General features: G+C 36.6%; 1 protein-coding gene and 1 pseudogene across 3 annotated transcripts in view; both read left to right on the forward strand.

Moving 5' to 3' along the window:
* The first annotated feature begins 203 nt into the window (after nt 1–203).
* Nucleotides 204–18,759, forward strand: part of HTR2C (5-hydroxytryptamine receptor 2C) — a 325,553-nt gene continuing 306,997 nt past the window's right edge. For all 3 annotated transcript variants that reach the window (XM_008971127.4, XM_024927387.3, XM_063601821.1), the window contains exon 1: nt 204–342. The gene's annotated coding sequence lies outside the window, so the exon portion shown is untranslated. The remainder of the gene's footprint in view (nt 343–18,759) is intronic.
* Nucleotides 5,304–5,625, forward strand: LOC106634318 (large ribosomal subunit protein eL42-like; annotated as a pseudogene).

The following is an 18,759-nucleotide window of genomic DNA, read 5'->3' on the forward strand; positions in this document are numbered from 1 at the left end:
AGTTAGGGGCCAACGAAGAAGAAAGAAGACGCGATTAGTGCAGAGATGCTGGAGGTGGTCAGTTACTAAGCTAGAGTAAGATAGCGGAGCGAAAAGAGCCAAACCTAGCCGGGGGGCGCACGGTCGCCCAAAGGAGGTCGACTCGCCGGCGCTTCCTATCGCGCCGAGCTCCCTCCATTCCTCTCCCTCCGCCGAGGCGCGAGGTTGCGGCGCGCAGCGCAGCGCAGCGCAGCTCAGCGAACCGACTGCCGCGGGCTCCGCTGGGCGATTGCAGCCGAGTCCGTTTCTCGTCTAGCTGCCGCCGCGGCGACCGCTGCCTGGTCTTCCTCCCGGACGCTAGTGGTAAGTTGGAGCCCCGGGCGGCATTGCTAGCCGAGACCCCAACGATTTAGGCGGGGGATGGGGTGGGGAGCGGGGACAGGTCCCGGATGGCTGCAGCCTGCAGGACCGCACTGGCCCTAGCGGAGGTTGGGGGGAGGGACTCTGAACGCGCAAATCGCGAGGAGACTGAGTCTCTGGAAGAAGAGAGGAGCTTAGGTTCCACGGAAGGAGCATAGAAGTCTCTAAGAGGATTGGGAGCGGGGGCTCGAGATGAAGGCGCTGGGCGGAGGCGGGGGTCTAGAGAACCTGGCGCGGGGGAAGCCGAGACAGAAACGGAAGGCGGGGGTGGGGTCTCAAGAAGTGAGGAGTGGGAGGAGAGAAAGGAGGGAAACTGAACGCAATGTCACTGAGTAGAGGGTCGGGCTGCGGAAGATGCAACTGAGTTGCAGGACCGACTACAATTTTAAGAAATCCGACAGCAGGCAAGTGGGAGGGGGCGCAAGGTTTGGGACAGTGTGTGCAGAGGGGGAACCAAGGATCCTTTATTATGTTCTCATTGAAAAGCGACCCTAATTTTTCTGGCGGGTCTCAGCGAACATCCGTAACTCTGGGGAGATACACACTGCGGATCTGTGTTTGGTCTAACAGCTGTTAGCTGAATTTGAACAGCGCTGCTGGTGATCACATAAGCTTAAGAGGAGAGGATAAAGGCATCCAGTGAACCTTTTTTTTAATATAATTAATTAGCTTATCTAAGTCATTTGGTTACTGTTTTATATTTTGAAAAGGATTGCGAAAAAGTCTCCAGCGCTGCCTCTTATTCCTGTACTCAGTTTTACCTGACAAGCAGTCTTTACAGCGTTCCTCGGAATTGCTAAACATGAGAACAGGTTGCCGTTCCTGATGTCACATAAAGTTCGTCATTGCAAAACGTGTCTGTGTGTCTGTTTCTTTTCTGCGCCATGCCCTTTGCCTTTTGCTTCCTGTTGGGTAGTATGCGACTTGAGGTGACAAACACTTGCATTGTGTTTGAGAACCCTGTATTTTAAGCAACAGAGCTCCCCAACTCAAAATTCAGCGAGTGACATTCGGCAGTTAAAAGATTTGGTCTGGAATCACTGCCAGTACCGCGCAGCCTCTTCATTAATATTACCAGTATAAGTCCCATCCAAGGAAGCCTCTGATTGCTGAGCCACTAAGTGCATATGCCCCTTACCTCATACCTTTTAGGCAGGCTAACCGAGGGACGCTCATATATGGTTGAGCTAAGATGATTTGAGGGGCGGGGGGTGAGGAAATGCGGCGCACTGAGTAACCTCTGAGCTCCCCAGTTTGCAGACAATTGCGACCTCACATACACGGTAATGAAAAAAGATATCTGGGCTCCAGAGTTTAAATTTTTCATGAAGAAGTTTACGTACATATCAGCCATTCTGACAATCAAAATATGAGTGCAATAGCAACAAGGTGTTACTGTGTAGTTGGCTACATATGTGTAGAGACAATGACAAAGGCCAACTGACATGCCCCACAGAAAATGATATCTACCGTGATCATTGCATCTCTTTTGCAGTACTGAAATCATACTGAATATTGTCTGTTCTGAAGAGTATAATCTCCTTAGCACCTGGCTGTTTGGGAATCATCTACAATGCCCCCCCATTCCACCCCACAGGTGGGGGGAAATAAATAATTTTGTCCATATTTTGGGGAGGTAGGTTATAGAATATTTAATTATATTTTTCATTCCTTAAATAAATTCTCCTGATCCTCCTGGGGAGGGAAGAAAATGTTTGTTTCATCAACATGATTTCTTTCCTAATAGCGTCTATCATCTACAGCAACAAGCCCAACGCAAGTCCTGAAATTCGGAAGGTGGATAAGGCTTGTTGATTGCAATGTCAAGGTAGGATTTGGGGTGCTTTAGCAAAAATGACGGTGTTTTTCTATCTGCATTATCTAGAGAGGGTTATTAACCCTTTCTATTCTTTCTTGAGGGGTTTATCTCCATCTAGAGGTGTCATGGATGACAGTGATGACTTTTTCAGATAACGTAACAGGCTTTTGTGCAGTACGAATTCATCGGAAAAGAGGTGAGAACTGATATTTCTGGGAACCTCCTGGATGCCAGACGTGGATCCAGGACCATTACATATATATACATAAAATATATATTATTTCATATAGTCTTCATAGCAAGTCTATGAATGACAAAGACATTATTATCCTCCATTTTATTGGTGCCATTAGATTTTTTCCCTCAATTTCTCAAGGTATTCTCAAAAGTTAATTTAAGGCAAGAGAATAAGAAATATTTATTTGTGCTTCCAAGTCTACTTGGGAAGAGCAATAAAAGTAAAATCTAAAAAGCCTAACATTCTAATAGATTCGTCCAACATAATTGAGTCAAGCCTCAATAATTTTACTGTTCCATGTATTTCCTTCAAGGAAACGTCATCCCTCTCCAGCTAAGGGAAACACAAAAATTAAAACAAAATTTGGGGGAGAGATTATAGTAACCAACATTAAATATCCTCAGCTATTCTTATTAAATTGTTCAAGGCCTGAGATTGAAGGAGGCTGCAGTTTGCTGAGCCTGCTGAAAGATAATTAATTCCCAGGTTTTAATGGCTCCTGAAGCTCCAGACTATTTGTCCAGTATTATTAAGGAGCATCTTACCACCTCACTTTCATAGCAATGGAATACCTCACAAAAGGATGATGTACGTGTACTGAGATTATTTTAGTAAAGCATCTGATACAGCTTAGTATTGTCTAGTGGAAGAACTGCTAAATTATGTTCCTCTAGCTGCCTGGTAGCCATGAGCAAACTAGGAAAACTTCATCATAAATTGAAGTTAATAATATATTATTGTGATATTTTATGTCGGTATCATATATAACCCCACCTGATTGTTGTGAAACAGATGGGTATTAAGCACTTTGAAAATTTTAAATTATTGCACTAAGCAACATTTATTATTTATTTGTTAGCATTCTAGGCTACCTATGTCATTTCATCTACATATTGTACTGTTGAACCTCAAAAAGAAATCATCAATCTCCAGTCTAATGTGTGCTCAAGTTATGGATCTCTCCAACACTGCCATTCTTCAAGACATTTTAAGAAGGCTTTTTCATATACTGAGAACATTGCTGCAAAACAGTCTAGTCATCTCCATTCTAGACAAATAACATTGAAAACAACCAAGTGGTTAAGCTGCATCATCATTTGGCAAGTCATTAGCAGATTTAATACTAATGCTCACCTGCAACAACTCTTTGCCAATCACTTCTGACATTTTAATGCACAAACGACATAGTGAAATCAGGATTTCAAATAAGATGTACACAAGATGGAATTTTAATTCTGTTTTTGTCTCCTACCCGGCATCTCTACTTCAACCTCGCTATTCATTCCTCTTCTCAGCTGTGGCTAAGACAGTGTCATCTGCAGTTTCCTAAAATAGTTGCTTATTATAGCATTGTACATATAGCTGGCATTTGAAACAGTCATTCTTCTTAATTATGGTTAACCTTATGCATAGATGACCATTTACATGGTCTAATTTGAGAAGCACTCGAAAGGCCTTCTGGTCCCTAAACTAGTAGCCTTCATGGTTTTCCATATAACTTGAAATTCTACATTCAGGAATTTCCCTCTTTCATCTTAGTCATTGTCTCCTTTAAATACAAGTACACCTTTGGGTAACATACTGTTATTATTACCTATTAAGAACTATGCATAAATTTATTGAAAGCTATTAGAAAGCCGTTAGAACTGCATTGTCCAGTGCAACAGCCACCAGTCATATACGGGTATTTAAATTCAGAGTTGAATTAGCGTTAATGGCAAGGTGTGGGGTTGAGCTCAATGTAAAAATAAAAAGTGAAAACTGAACACCACTGAAACCAAAGATAATGTCAACTAATATCTAGACAAGGATAGCAATGAATGAATTGGCTAGGATTCCCTTTACTTTTTCATAAAACATGATGTCTTCTTTAAACTAATCAGTAAACGCTTACAAATAAATGTCAGTGTTCAAATCTTTTGCAAGTGTATTTTAAACTTACGTATCTCCCATTTTATCTCAGTAATCAAGACTCACTGAATACTCTTCAATTGTAGCTTCCTGTAATCAAAGTAGTAAGACTTGCCCAAATTAGCAAGTAATTATTCTTAAGAGGAGAGGTATAAAAGATGGTAACAGTGGCCACTATTTATTGACATTTACCATGCACTACACAGTTCTAAGAGGTTTACAGGTATATAACCATACAAGCCTGATGACTACCCCATGAGAAGGTACTACTATTATCCAGTTTGCAGTTAGGGAAACTGAGGCATACAAAGAGGTTAATCTGTTCAAACTGAATGAACAAAACCAAGCTTGAAACCAGGCAGTTTTATTCCAGAGGCCGTGGTGTTAAACAACAAACTATTGCCTCTGTTTAGAAATTGGCTAATTTTTCTTTCATACTGTAACAACTAGTCTTTTAACAGAACAAATTTGCATGTAAATGTGAGGATATTAATGGACAATGTCCATTAATCCTCGATATGCTGCTTGGCAAGGCAATGAGACAGACATGCAACATTTCATCTAGAGATTCACCTACCAATAAAGAAGTAGAGCAAATGAGAATGTACTGTTAATGCTGAGAGACTGAGGGACAAGAAGCTGAGTGAAGCTCAGGGGAGTTACAGAGATAATACAAAGACAGAAATGAAGTCAGGGAAATAATGCTATTGTATGTAGAGATGACTGGACAGGCAGATGTTACTACTGTGAGTTGGACCCACAGGTTTCTACTACATGTAACACCACAACAAAGGCCATTCATATTTGTCATTTATATAATATTGCCTACTTGAAATTCAAGCAGTAAAATAGAAGCTCTGAAAGTCTAAGACCAACTGACAGAAGGATCAGTAAAAATCGTTTATCTCTTTCCGTACTGATAGCGCTCCCGCAAACATGGTGAATGTTCATAAAACTCACAAGACTTTAAGAAGTGTGGCTAGCACCAACCCCACAAAACGACACAGTACAAGAAGGGCAAAGATTCTCTGTATGCCCAGGGAAAGCAGCATTATGACAGGCAGCGCAGTGAATATGGTGGGCAGACTAAGCCAATTTTTCGGAAAAAAGCTAAAACTACAAAGAATATTGTGCTAAGGCTTGAGTGCACTGAGCCCAACTGCAAATCTAAGAGAATGCTGCCATTAAAAGATGCAAGCATTTTGAACTGGGAAGAGATAAGAAGAGAAAGGTCCAAGTGATCCATTTCTAAGTGTCATCTTTTGTTTTATTATGAAGACAATAAAATCTTGAGTTTGTGTTAAAAATTATTTATCATATATCAGGAAGGTTTCAAGTCTTGTCTGATCCCATTTGCCATGTATTTCCTTTTCATACTAGAGTCAGGAAAAGTAATTTGATAGCTATGACTTGGAAAATAGGTGCTATAAAAAGTAACTGCCAGTTTTTTAGTTTACTGATCTGAGCCCAGGTAGAAAAACCATATCTGAGTACAATACTTAGACTAAAGTTATTTCAGGGTAGAAAGACCATACTTGGAAAAATTCTAAGTATGATTAAAGTCTTTTTAAAAGTAGGTTTTTAAAAATTCAAAAACCAAACCAATTACTTCCATTTCTTACTTCCATTTTAAATTGACAAAAAACCTGATCCGTGATTAAAAAATAATTTATTGCTAGAAAGATTGGAGAAGTCCAGTACTGTGGTATGTAGCTTTCTCTCCCAAATGTATCTATATTCTGTCTGATCTTCAAGGTCCGTTTCAAGCCCCACCTCTTGCAGGAAGCTTTTGTTGACTAGCCCACATGTATGATAAGTGCCTTGCCCATAGTAGTAATCAGTTAACATCTTGATTGATTGTATTGTATTCCAATGGTTAAAGTAAAGGTGAAAGAAGATGAAGGAAGAGCTAAAATAGAATTTTTAACACATCTGCACAATAATATTCAAGAATTCAAGGCATCTAACAGAATAACAGTTTCCCCTGAAATGATTTCAGGTAATTTCTCTGAACATATTTTAGGGCAATAAAAATATTATAAATCTTCTTAAATTAGTTTAGCTAAAGCTTAGCCCTACCACACTGTTTTATTTTCCATTTCACAGTGAAATACACCATTATATATACATATATGAGAGAGAGACCATTTCATTGACCACATGCATGGCTATAGAATTCTCTTTTTATTAGCAAACTGAGTTCTGCACGCATTTTGCGGTATGGGTTGATGGCTCAGAAAGAAGCGCAAGTTTTCTTTTTAAAATAGCAATTCCTAAATGCCTTTGCAGCAAATAAACTTGTAAATAAGAGCTTTATTTCCTTCCTTTTTATAATGTTAAAGGAAATCAGACATTAGTATTAATGAATTGCTCTGAGTGATCACGTCATGAATCTATTAGTTTTTTTTTTATCTTAATTACACAGTTAATTTAATGCTTTGTGGCTTGTAGGTAGATTGTTCTAGCATTTTTGGTTGGTCAATGACTCCCAGAGGTCTAATAGGCCTGTATCTTTTATTTTTAAATGTAATGTTAGTCTAAAATAGATTCAGAAAGAAGTTGATTACTTCATTCTTGAAGGAAGTAAAACAAGGAAGATCTGGTGTCTCTCCAACAAATATTTTTTGAAACTTCATTTTGAAAAAGCAGAAATGAGCCGGTTTCTCAATAGATTTATTTATTTAGTCATTTCATCATACCTCTATATCTATTTTTAAAATCACTATGTAAATGGAAAAGAACTTGTATGGTAGAATTATGCGCCCAAATGAATATTCATTGATACAATGACTTGCTCTCCAAAGTATTATTTAAGTTAGCAAGGGCAGATTCTTTAGTTTGGAGGATTATTACCCACCTCTCACTGGGTAACTGTCTGTGTCAAATTTTCTTGCTTCTACTACCAAACCTCAGCCAATTTCCTAAATTTCACGTAAGTAAATCTATAAAATTCACTGTCCATATTTATCTGCCAAATTAGTGAACTGTAAGATGAAGATGAATAAAGAAAAGCCTGTAAAAATTATGGAATTTCAGCAATGGCTTAGTTGAAATTCAGCAAGAGAATTTCAGTTGAGGGCTTAATGTACATTTAACACTTTGTTGGATGCTAATGAGGTGAAAAACATATTCTACAATACTCCCCTAAAGAAACAAATAAGTACTGTTAGACAGTAAAGGCAATTCAATGTAATAATGTAGTTTTGCAATTTATGGTATAGGCAACATTGATTTCTCTCTTTCCTACTCTCTCACTCAGGATGAATGAAGAAAAAAATGGTCCAGTCATTTGCTTAACTCAGGCCTCAGTTTCCACAACTCCAAAATGAGAGCCTTATACTAGGTAATCTTTCTGTAAGGATCCTTCAAACTAACCTCTTTGTTATAAACAGATACAGAATACAGAAACCACTGAGGTTATATGACTGACTTCCCTAAGGTTACAAATATAGAGTCACAAATTGTATAATATATAAAATGGGGAAGAGAACATGGAGAAAACTCCCACAAATTTTATTAGGTTGGTTCAACAGTAATTGTAGTTTTCACCATTGTGGTTTTCACCGCAATTACTTTTGCACCAACCTAATTCAGAATTTAAAAGTGAAAAACATTTGAATGCTGAGAAGATAATACATTGTTATAAAGTAATTTGAATTTTTACCATAGATTTATACTTTACTTTGGGTAAGTGCCATTTTCAGAAAGGCAGCCAAATTTGTACAAACATAGTGGATATTCTGAGTCTCTTGATTGAGAATGAAGCAACAAGATCAAATAAAAGTTCATTTGTTTCTCTAGTATAATACAGAATACATTTATCACAACACTTATAGAGTGAGAAATTATTAAAAAAAACACTCTATCCCTTCTCCCAGATTTCTTTAATTTCTTATGATAATTGAAATAATGCTTGTTCTTCCTACCTTGGATTCATTCGTGGATAACTTTTCTTAATTATTCCCCATTTCAGTCCATTAATACAGCTTCAGAATTATTTCTGAAAAATGTTGTTCAAATGTGCCACCTTTTAAATTCCATTGTGATTATAGACTCTTAGGGTTAGTAATTGAAAGCTCATTTCAGACAACTCCCTATCTCATGTTTGAACTCTGCACATCTCCCACTCTCTTTACAATGGCACCAAATAATGCTACCCAATTCCTGGGCAGAGCATAGATAAGGCTAAAAGTTGTCAGCTACCAAAGTAGCTGCTGAATATCAGAATGAAACCCAGGGACTCTAAAGTGGGTTATGAAGTGATGAGCTTCAGCTAACAGGGAACATTAGGAAATGACTGCAGAGAAATCCTCATGCTTAATTCAGAGAAAGATGTACGGTTTGATTGGAGGGGGTGAGGAAGAAGGATATCATGCAGACTATAAAGCCAAGAAGCAATGCTTAGAATGCAAATGTGTTATAATTTTGTGTGTGCAGTGTAAAAAGACTACTGGCCATATTTTAAAAAGTCATCTAGGTTACACTCACATACGTAAGAACACCAGAATTTCCATTTTAAATTTTAAGAAAATAGACATAATTGTTTGCACCTCTTACATGGCACTTAGCACATTGTATTACATTGTTTTTTCCTTAGATATGGAGTCTTGCTATGTTGCCAAAGCTGACCTTGAACTCCTGGGCTCAAGTGAACCTACTGCCTCAGCCTCCTGATTAGCTGGGACCACAGGTGCATGCCACCGCACCTGGCTTCTATCGCATTTTATTTTTATTACTTGGTTTTTAACTTATACTTTAGAGGCAGGCCTGGTGTTAAAGGTTTTACATGCATCACGTCACTTTTAAATTTGAGTCTTATCTTTCCTACTGGATTATAAATTCACATGGAACAAAGATTATAATTTATTCATGTTTATACTCCCCAACTACCGTTTGCATATATCATTACATATTGTGGCTTCTCTCAACATATATTTGCTGAATAATTAATATACAAAAAGACACAAGCACTGTGGGAAAGGTATTTATAGTGCAAATTTGGAGTTAAATGACCTAAGTTCTAGTCTGTTATAAGCCTCTATGTCCTCCTCCGCCAAAAGAGAAAATCAGACTGGATGGTTACTGAGATAATTTCAAATGCTACAACTTTAAGAAAATATCAACAGTTTCTAATTCTGAAAATCCACTTCAAATAATAATACTCAGGTAGTTGATTTTATGCCCCAGAAGATTAATGGTTATGACTCTTCAGCTACTTAAGTAATTCTTATAAAATCTCAAGTCAATATTCACTTCAGGTCTCTAACTTGTCATTTTCCATTCACTCCAGTGCCCTACATTTGAAATGATTCATGTCTTAAAGATTTCTGAGTGATTGAAGACATGTCTTCTTTTTGTCTTTTGTTATTTAAAGTAAATTTAAGATATCTTTGGCTATTAATAATAAGTAACATTCATTTTAGGTGATTTATAATAAATTAAACTGTGCAGCTACAAACTCTACACAAAAGAAGTTACTTAACTATTTGATAGGACAGATAACACTCTCCTGCATTTTCAGAAACGATTAAGCCATATCTTATAGTTAATCTAATATATAACAAAATGAACTTCCTTAGGATTTAGAAATGTTACTAAAAATAATTAGCATTTTTTTTTCTCAATAGGGTTTCTAGAAGATTTCTAGACATCTTGAACGGTGAATCATACCATAATAGATATTTTACTTTTGGGGAGAAGAGAGATGGGTGTAAAACAGTTTTCAATATTAAAATGTTTAACAAATATATAGAAATTGAAAAAGAAGTAAAGGTTAAATGGATCAAAATGCTTTGGCAAAAGGCATTTTGACATGTAAGCAATTCACAAATGTAAACAATTCCAGTTATTCATATTGTCAACCTTTGAACATAGATAATTCTTTTACCCATAGTAAAGAACATTGGAGATACTTGTACTTTCTAGTTCAAAAGTTTTCATTATTTTAATTCCTATAGCTCTAAAGGCTTCAGAAAGAGAGATTACAAATAACATGTAGAGAACTCCAAATTTCTTGATCTTACTACAGATTCGCTAATGCAGATATGTTTTTTTGAGATTCATCCCAATATCTACTTTCCATTCTCTCTTAACTCTTTTTATATTTTCTATCATGTATTTTTAAAATTTTCTTCATTTCCTATTGTAAATTTTTTCAGCCTAAGAGCAATTCTTATATTCTGTTTCCTGTTTTCTCCTCCCTAATTTTTTATCTTATTTTCTAACGAAGGCAACATATAGCTGAAAGGGTTTAATAATACAGTCACAGAATATCCTTATTAGTCATATATCTACTTTTTACACCATAATACAAATTTTCTTTGTAGATATTTTAGAGATTGTATATATTGTTCTCATATATCCCTTCATTTGATTTTCAACATAACTTCGACTTAGTTAGGGCCAGTATTACTACATTGATTACACAAATGAGAAAACGAAGGGTAAGAAAGGTTAAATTACTTATGTAAAGTCACACAATTAATTCTACAGCCAGATTCAAACAAACCCATGAGTTCTTATTCAGAATTCCATTCTTTTTATTTTTTTGAGACAGGGTCTCACTCTGTCACTCAGGCTGGAGTGCAGTCATGCGATCATAGCTCACTGCAACCCCTGGGCTCAAGCGATTCTCTCACCTCAGCCTCTCGAGTAGCTGGAACTGTAGGTGTGTGTCACCGTGCCCAGGTTGTTGTTGTTGTTGTTGTTTTGTAGAAATGAGGGTCTTGTTATGTTGCCCAGGCTGGTCTCGCACTCCTGGTCTCAATCATCCCGCCTCTGCCTCCCAAAGTGCTGGGATTGCAAGCACGAACCACCATGCTCGGCCCTAAAATTTCATTCTATTTCCAGTACTTTCCCCTCTCTTCATGTCATGGATATTTAGTTCCAGAGAACTTTAGATGCTTAGAAATAAATGATACAATTAGGAAGTTAGATATAGATATAGATATGTGTATGTATATTTGTATATATATAGAGAGAGAGTCATGTTACTCCCAGATGTTTAAAAAGCATGATAAATACTTGGTTTTCTACAAAGAATCAGACATTCATTTGCATGTGGTCAAGATTTAAATAACAACAGACTGACTAATGAGCAATATGACAGATTAAAACACACAAAAAAAATCCCAAATCATTTTCTGCAGAATATATTGGAAGTCTAGCTATCTGGTTGCACTTTAGCCAAACAAAGTTTCCTTAAAGTAAATCAAGCCTTGATTGAGTTCTGCTTCAAATTTTTCAAAAGAGTGCTTCAACTTATTATGACTTCTCTCTTACTTTCATGACTATTAGCCCTATCCCTTTCACATTTCCTGTAATAGCCAGAACCCAGATAACAGAGGGTACCTTCTGCATTTAAAAATAATCATTTTCCAATACTTGTATTTAAAGGAAACATTTCTACCTTACCCACACACATGGCATATTTTTAAAATACAGAAGCACTGATAAACAATTTAACATTGCATACCCTGGATTTAAACATTTAAAATATACTGTGCATGTGGATAAGGTAGCAATGTTTGCTTTAAATACAAGTATTAGAAAAACAATTTTTAAGAGAAAATTTTAATTAGTATAAAAATTGATGAAATAATTGAATAATATTATCCCAAAGTTAGCTTTCAGTGGAGAATTTTAAATGGGAGTTCATTAATATCTTGCTGAATATCAATAACGTAAATGCTGAGTTTATGGTTTAGCTTCATGATTAGAAATTGTCTTATTCCTTTATTATATTTTTAGATTGAATTGGATATAGGCTATTACCTTATAAAGGGTTACAAAAGAAAACAAATTCTGGACAAACATTCATCTAGATGCCTTTAATTATATTTCATATGATCATTTTGCCCCTGTACTAGAACATTTATTTTTTGAGGAGTATTCAGTTTCCTCTATTTGTATTCAGAACTCCTTTGAGTCTTTGGGGGTGATCCCAAATGGCAGGAAGAAGAAAAAGAAAAGTTATTTATAGCTTGTTCATGACTTTTATCAGTGTTCCGTTTTGATTTCCAATTACTTTCCCCTGGAAAATATATCTAGATACCTTATCACTATCTTTAATGAATCTAAAGCTGTACAATTTGTGTTGCTATAAAATAATTTCAAAAGAATTATTCAAACTTTTGTCCTCAGTCAGATCTTAACTTGTGGTACTCCAGCCTGCTCTTGATCTGTCTGAGTAATCTTGTAGATTTCTATCACATCATCATCATCATTTAAAAAATATTTTTTGTGTCGGCCATGGTGGCTCACTCCTGTAATTCCAGCACTTTGGGAGGCCAAGGTGGGCAGATCACATGAGGCCAGGAGTTCGAGACCAGCCTGGCCTACATGGCAAAACCCCATCTTTACTAAAAATACAAAAATTATCCAGGCGTGGTTGTGTGTGCCTGTAATCCCAGCTACTTGGGAGGCTGAGGCAGGAGAATCGCTTGAACCCAGGAGGCAGAGGTTGCAGTGAGCCGAGATCGTGCCATTGCACTCCAGCCTGGGTGACAGAGCAAGATTTCATCTCCAAAAAAAAAAAAAAAAAAAAAAGCAAAGCAATATTTTTTGAAGCTAAATTATACCCGACATTGTAAAAAACACATGTTAGAGAATATAACACTTGTTCTTAGAGTCACAAAACTGTCAAGGGAGGATTTAGCAAACATTTTACGGTTCCTACCATTGAGAAATTTATCTTCTATTTGGGAAGATAAACTGTATTGGCATGCAACAAAAATCAAGACATTATATAGTGAAGGACTAAATTGTGTACCACATAAAAATGAAGGAAAAGAAACAACTAAAGGAATTTTATTGGCATAGAGAGGAAATGAATTGGAGCTTGAGGACAAGTAGGGTTTGAATTGACACAGAAGGACAATATTCCAAAGGGCCAGAGGATATTCATGTTTCACGGTATGAGAAGAGGTAAATCAGGAACTAGTTAGTGGGGGTGAGAGTAACCTCTAATCTGAATATGTTTAAAACAATGGTGAGACATGCACCATCAGATGTTCTCTGGAGAAATGAAAATGTGATACTGGATCTCTGGAGATAGAATTTCGAACAATCCATGCTACATTAGTTTAGCTAAATTTCAAAATTGTACAAAAAAGAGAAGGTTGTAGAGAGAAAAGAAAAGAATGGAAGTCCAAAAATAAAGCATTTATTATTTAAAGTTTTGGGTAATATTTAAGATTGATATTTACCTGGGAATATTAATGATGAAACTTTTCTCAGGTTTTCCCCAACTTTAGACATTGTTACATTCAATAATTGTTAAGATTCTGCTCTGGGCAAGACATTTGACTGAGTACTTCAGGGCTTCCCAGAAGAGGAAACAATACTTAATTCTGATCTTTAGTAGTTTGAAGTCTAGTCAGTAGCTGGAGATCAAATATATGAGCTCTACACGAAGGATTTGGCAGCAAAGGTTACTGTTAAATTCAGAGAAGATTGTAAGAGCACAGTAGATAGAAAAGAGATTGCATGGGATGAAAATATTGATACAAAAACCTCTTTACCCCAAAGCCCAGAGAGGAAGTGTAAATTTGGATCAACCCTTTTGGGTGCCATTTTCACTATCACCTAAACATAGAGTGGCCAAACCTCTTTTTGACTGACTCACAGAGATTTTCAGATGGATAAGACTTTTGTTTAACAACAGAAAAAGCCTCCATGAGTCTGGAGTCATTCATATTCAGTCCCGTTGCTTTTATTCCCTTAACTTAATAAAAATAAGTAAATCAGCAAACAGGAGTTGAGTGCCTTTTGTGTGTTTAGCAATGTATTAGATTATTTGAATGATGCCAATAGAAATATGTAAGGTCCCTTATATAGTTAGGAGTCATATGAATTACTTGTTATCAGCAAGCCCTTAGAAACCTGAATTATACCTTGGTTTAAGTTACAAGTAAGTAATGAGCTGTAGATAGACTTTCAGTTAAAATTAATAGTCCAAATACCATATGACTGTTAGTTCTCAATGCCAAAAAGTCATCCATTTTATGAGATTATTTTTAGGAATACCAGCAAAGTACTTTATAATTCCTAAATGCATGGATAACGTTATGAAAATAATAACACATTAAATACTGAGCACTCTAATAAAGCAAGTAGAACTAAAGCATACTGATCACATTTGTAAGTGACTCAATATTGCCTGTTATTATTAAATGATTATATATTATTAAAGATGAACAAATTAAGACTTAGAGAGGGTTCTTGATTTGCTTCAGGTCAGACAGCTAATTATTGGCAAAACTGCAGAGAGAACTTAAATTTCCTAACTCTGAAATCAGGTTCTTTTCCACCATGGTTCACTGCCTCTTGAAGCCTATGTAGCATATTAAATGAAAGCCTTTAAAAATTTGACTACATCATACTGTCCTTGAGAATCATGTCATGCTTAATAAATTCAAAATGAACAGAAAGTACATTTGCATTTTTGGCTTCAAAAATTAGAAAGTTAATACAAGTATGTGAATACTTTCAAAATTATGACTTTTATTCTTACTAACATATAGGTAGAAGATGTATATGTGTGTGTGTTATATAATATCCGTATGTTTCACAATGAGAGAGAAACATGTAAAGACAAATAAGAGTATTTTTTGAAGTTTAAATTAGATGACTGACCAGTTAACAGGCCATGTGCTCTTATTTATGATAGCCTTTATTTCTTAATTTATTTGAGCAATCGAAGTCTGAAAGAGCTCAAGACTGGATGCTTCCTTTCTATAAATTACATCTCTTAAAATGTACAAATGCAAGCATGAGTCACTAGCTACAGAATTCCAGCTTTAATACATTATGTCATTTTTATAAGGAAACCAGTGACCTTCATGTGGTTTTTAAGGACAATGTCTCTGTGAACTACAGACTATGTGAAAGATGAAATCATAACATGAACAATCAAACAAGCTCAATGGCATGATTTAAAAGATAAAAATAACATGCATTTCATAGATTGAAATCTGCTTACCTCTGTGATTATTTTTCCATGATTCATTTGCATGTGTGCCTTGCATATATTGTATTGATTTGAAATTAAATTGAAACATTCACATATGTTACAATCACATTTTAAATAGTTAACTTTCACTGAGGTGTGCACAAAGGAACGGTGATGAGAAGGAAAGTACATAGCCCACAGCAATCCTGAATATATGTTTTGATAGGTAGTTTGAATTTTCTATTTACTCAAACTTATGTCAGTAATGTTTAAACTATAGTATTACTGAAGTTGTTATTTATATATACCATTCCATCTAGTAAATATAGAGCAGAATCTCGGAGATAGGAGGAAGTCCAAGAAAGAAATCACGGACACTTCTAATGAAAAGGAAAGAGAAAGGGAAAGGAATCAACAAATATTGATCCCTAACCATATCCTACTCAGTGCGTGTTGCAAAGTACATATATTATCTCATGTCATTCTCACAACAACTGTAAGAAAAAGGAAATGGAAACAGAGACAGGTTAAGTCATGTGCCCAAACACACAGCTAATAAGGCGTTGAGCCAAGATTCAAACCCATATCTGTCTAATTACAAAGGTTGTGTGCTCTTTTTCCATAGTACCTTGATTAACAGCCTTAAGGTTTAAAAATATGCCAAATACTCATGCACAACAACATGCTCTCAGTATAACATTTACTTAATCATTTTTCATTTACAATGTTTTCAAGGAACTAAATGGAAGACAAGTCAGGAGACATCAATCATATATCGCCTTCTACAAATCAGGAATGTGTGTATTTTCAAATATCTCAGTTTGTTTTTAGAGGTGAAGGATAGCTATTTACTAATAGTAATAAAGATGGAAAAAGTATGCAAAATGCCATCTAATAATAATAATTGGTAATGAAATAGGAAAATAAAAGGTGAATCACAATATTTAAAAAATATTAAAAATATTTTAAAATATCACCTTAAGAATCACATTTACTGGGAAATAAAAGGCAGTTATAATAACACAGGAAACATTTTGACTGCATATTCCATGAAATTACTACTGTCTTTATACTTTTGTAGCATAATAAGTGATTCTATTTTAATCTAATTTCATATATAATAGTAATATATTTTCATAATTTAACGAGTTCAAATCTAAACATGGCACTTGCATTTTAAATGCAAAGTATATGTAAGATCCAATTTTAAAGATCCATTTTATGTATTCTTTAAAATGTTTTCTTCCATCATACAACTTCAGATCGACAATATATTTTGTATTGAATTGTTTTCTTTAATTTTTACAGTGAAACTTGTCATTTCAAGTTTAGTAAATATTATGACTTGATTTTTAAATAAAAATAAAGCATACCAAACACATCTACCTGCTATCAAAGAGTATTTTAAGAATCAGTTTCCAAATACTATTCAGAGCAAAACCTATAGAATATCCAGAAACTGTCACTAGTTTTTTACTCATTTCTGAATTCATTAGCTTTTAAACTCTTTATTTTTTTTTAGGAAAATCACCAGTGGTCTATATGCTGGTACAATTTAAGCAAGAAGACAGTTGAGAGGAAGAGATAGGTTTGCAAATCAAGGTACAGAATTGCCCCAGATAACTTTTTTCATGTGCGTCCCTGTGAAGAGACCACCAAACAGGCTTTGTGTGAGTAACGTGGCTGTTTATTTCACCTGGGTGCAGGCGGGCTGAGTCCGAAAAGAGAGTCAGGGAAGGGAGATAAGGGTGGGGCCGTTTTATAGGATTTGGGTAGGTAAAGGAAAATTACAGTCAAAGGGGGTTTGTTCTCTGGCGGGCAGGAGTGGGGGTCACAAGGTGCTCAGTGGGGGTGCTTTTTGAGCCAGGATGAGCCAGGAAAAGGACTTTCACAAGGTAATGTCATCACTTAAGGCAAGGACTGGCCATTTTCACTTCTTTTGTGGTGGAATGTCATCAGTTAAGGTGGGGTAGGGCATTTTCACTTCTTTTGTGATTCTTCAGTTACTTCAGGCCATCTGGATGTATACATGCAAGTCACAGGGGATGCGATGGCTTGGCTTGGGCTCAGAGGCCTGACATTCCTGCCTTCTTATATTAATAAGAAAAATAAAACAAAATAGTGTTGAAGTGTTGGGGCGGCGAAAATTTTTGGGGGGTGGTATGGAGAGAGAATGGGCGATGTTTCTCAGGGCTGCTTCAAGCGGGATTAGGGGCAGCATGGGAACCTAGAGTGGGAGAGATTAAGCTGAAGGGAGGTCTTGTGGTAAGGGGTGATATTGTGGGGATGTTAGAAGAAACATTTGTCATATAGAATGATTGGTGATGGCCTGGATACGGTTTTGGATGAATTGAGAAACTAAATGGAATAACAGAAGGAGAAAAACAGGTATAAAAGGTCTAAGAATTGGGACGACTCAGGACATCTGATTAGAGAGTGCCTAAGGAGATTCAGCATAGTCCTGCCAGAAAAGATTATTTATTTACTTCAAGAGTTAAGAGTGGCAGTTTGGGGATAGCACCAGGAGATATCAGCTGTGATGGCTTGGAAAAACAGTGTAAACCGGCAGTGTAAACAAGAGCAGGGCATGTATGAGTCGTTGAGAACGGTGAATAGGAGTATGACCAGACAGAAGATAGTAGGGATGACAAGTTTTTTTTTGGGGGGGGGGCACAGTCTAAGTTGGTCTGGTGTTTGGAATGAGACTGGGGCCTAATAAAAAGGAGCGTCTATACAGGAGCTTAAATGGGCTGTACCCTGTAGCATTCCGAGGACAGGCCTGAATTCTGAGAAGGGAAAGTGGTAAAAGTATTGTCCAGTCCTTTTTAAGTTGGTGGCTGAGATTGGTGAGGTGTGTTTTTAAAAGACCTTTAGTCCATTCTACTTTTCTTGAAGACAGAGGACCATAAGGGATATAAAGGTTTCACTGAATACTAAGAGCCTGAAAAACTGCTTGGCTGATTTGACTAATAAAGGCTCATCTGTTATCAGACTGTATTGAGGTGGGAAAGCTAAACTAAGGAATTATGTCTGACAGAAGGGAAGAAATGACTGTGGTGGCCTTCCCAGACCCTGTAGGAAAGGCCTCTACCTATCCAGTGAAAGTACCTACCTAGACTAAGAGGTATTTTAGTTATCTGACTCAGGGCTTGTTGAGTAAAGCTAATTTGCCAGTCCTGGGTGGGGCAAATCCTCGAGCTTGATGCGTAGGGAAGGCAGGGAGCCTGAATAATCCCTGAGGAGTAGTAGAATAGCAGATGGAACACTGAGAAGTTATTTCCTTGAGGATAGATTTCCTCGATGGAAAGGAAATGAGAGGTTCTAAGAGGCGGGCTAGTGGCTTGTACTATAGCATAACCTGCCTTTGCTGGTGTGTGGCGATTAGGCCTGATGGAACCGCCATCAATAAATCAAGCGTGATCAGGGTGAGGAACAGGAAAG

This window comes from Pan paniscus, chromosome X, assembly GCF_029289425.2.
Source record: "Pan paniscus chromosome X, NHGRI_mPanPan1-v2.0_pri, whole genome shotgun sequence".
NCBI lineage: Eukaryota > Metazoa > Chordata > Mammalia > Primates > Hominidae > Pan > Pan paniscus.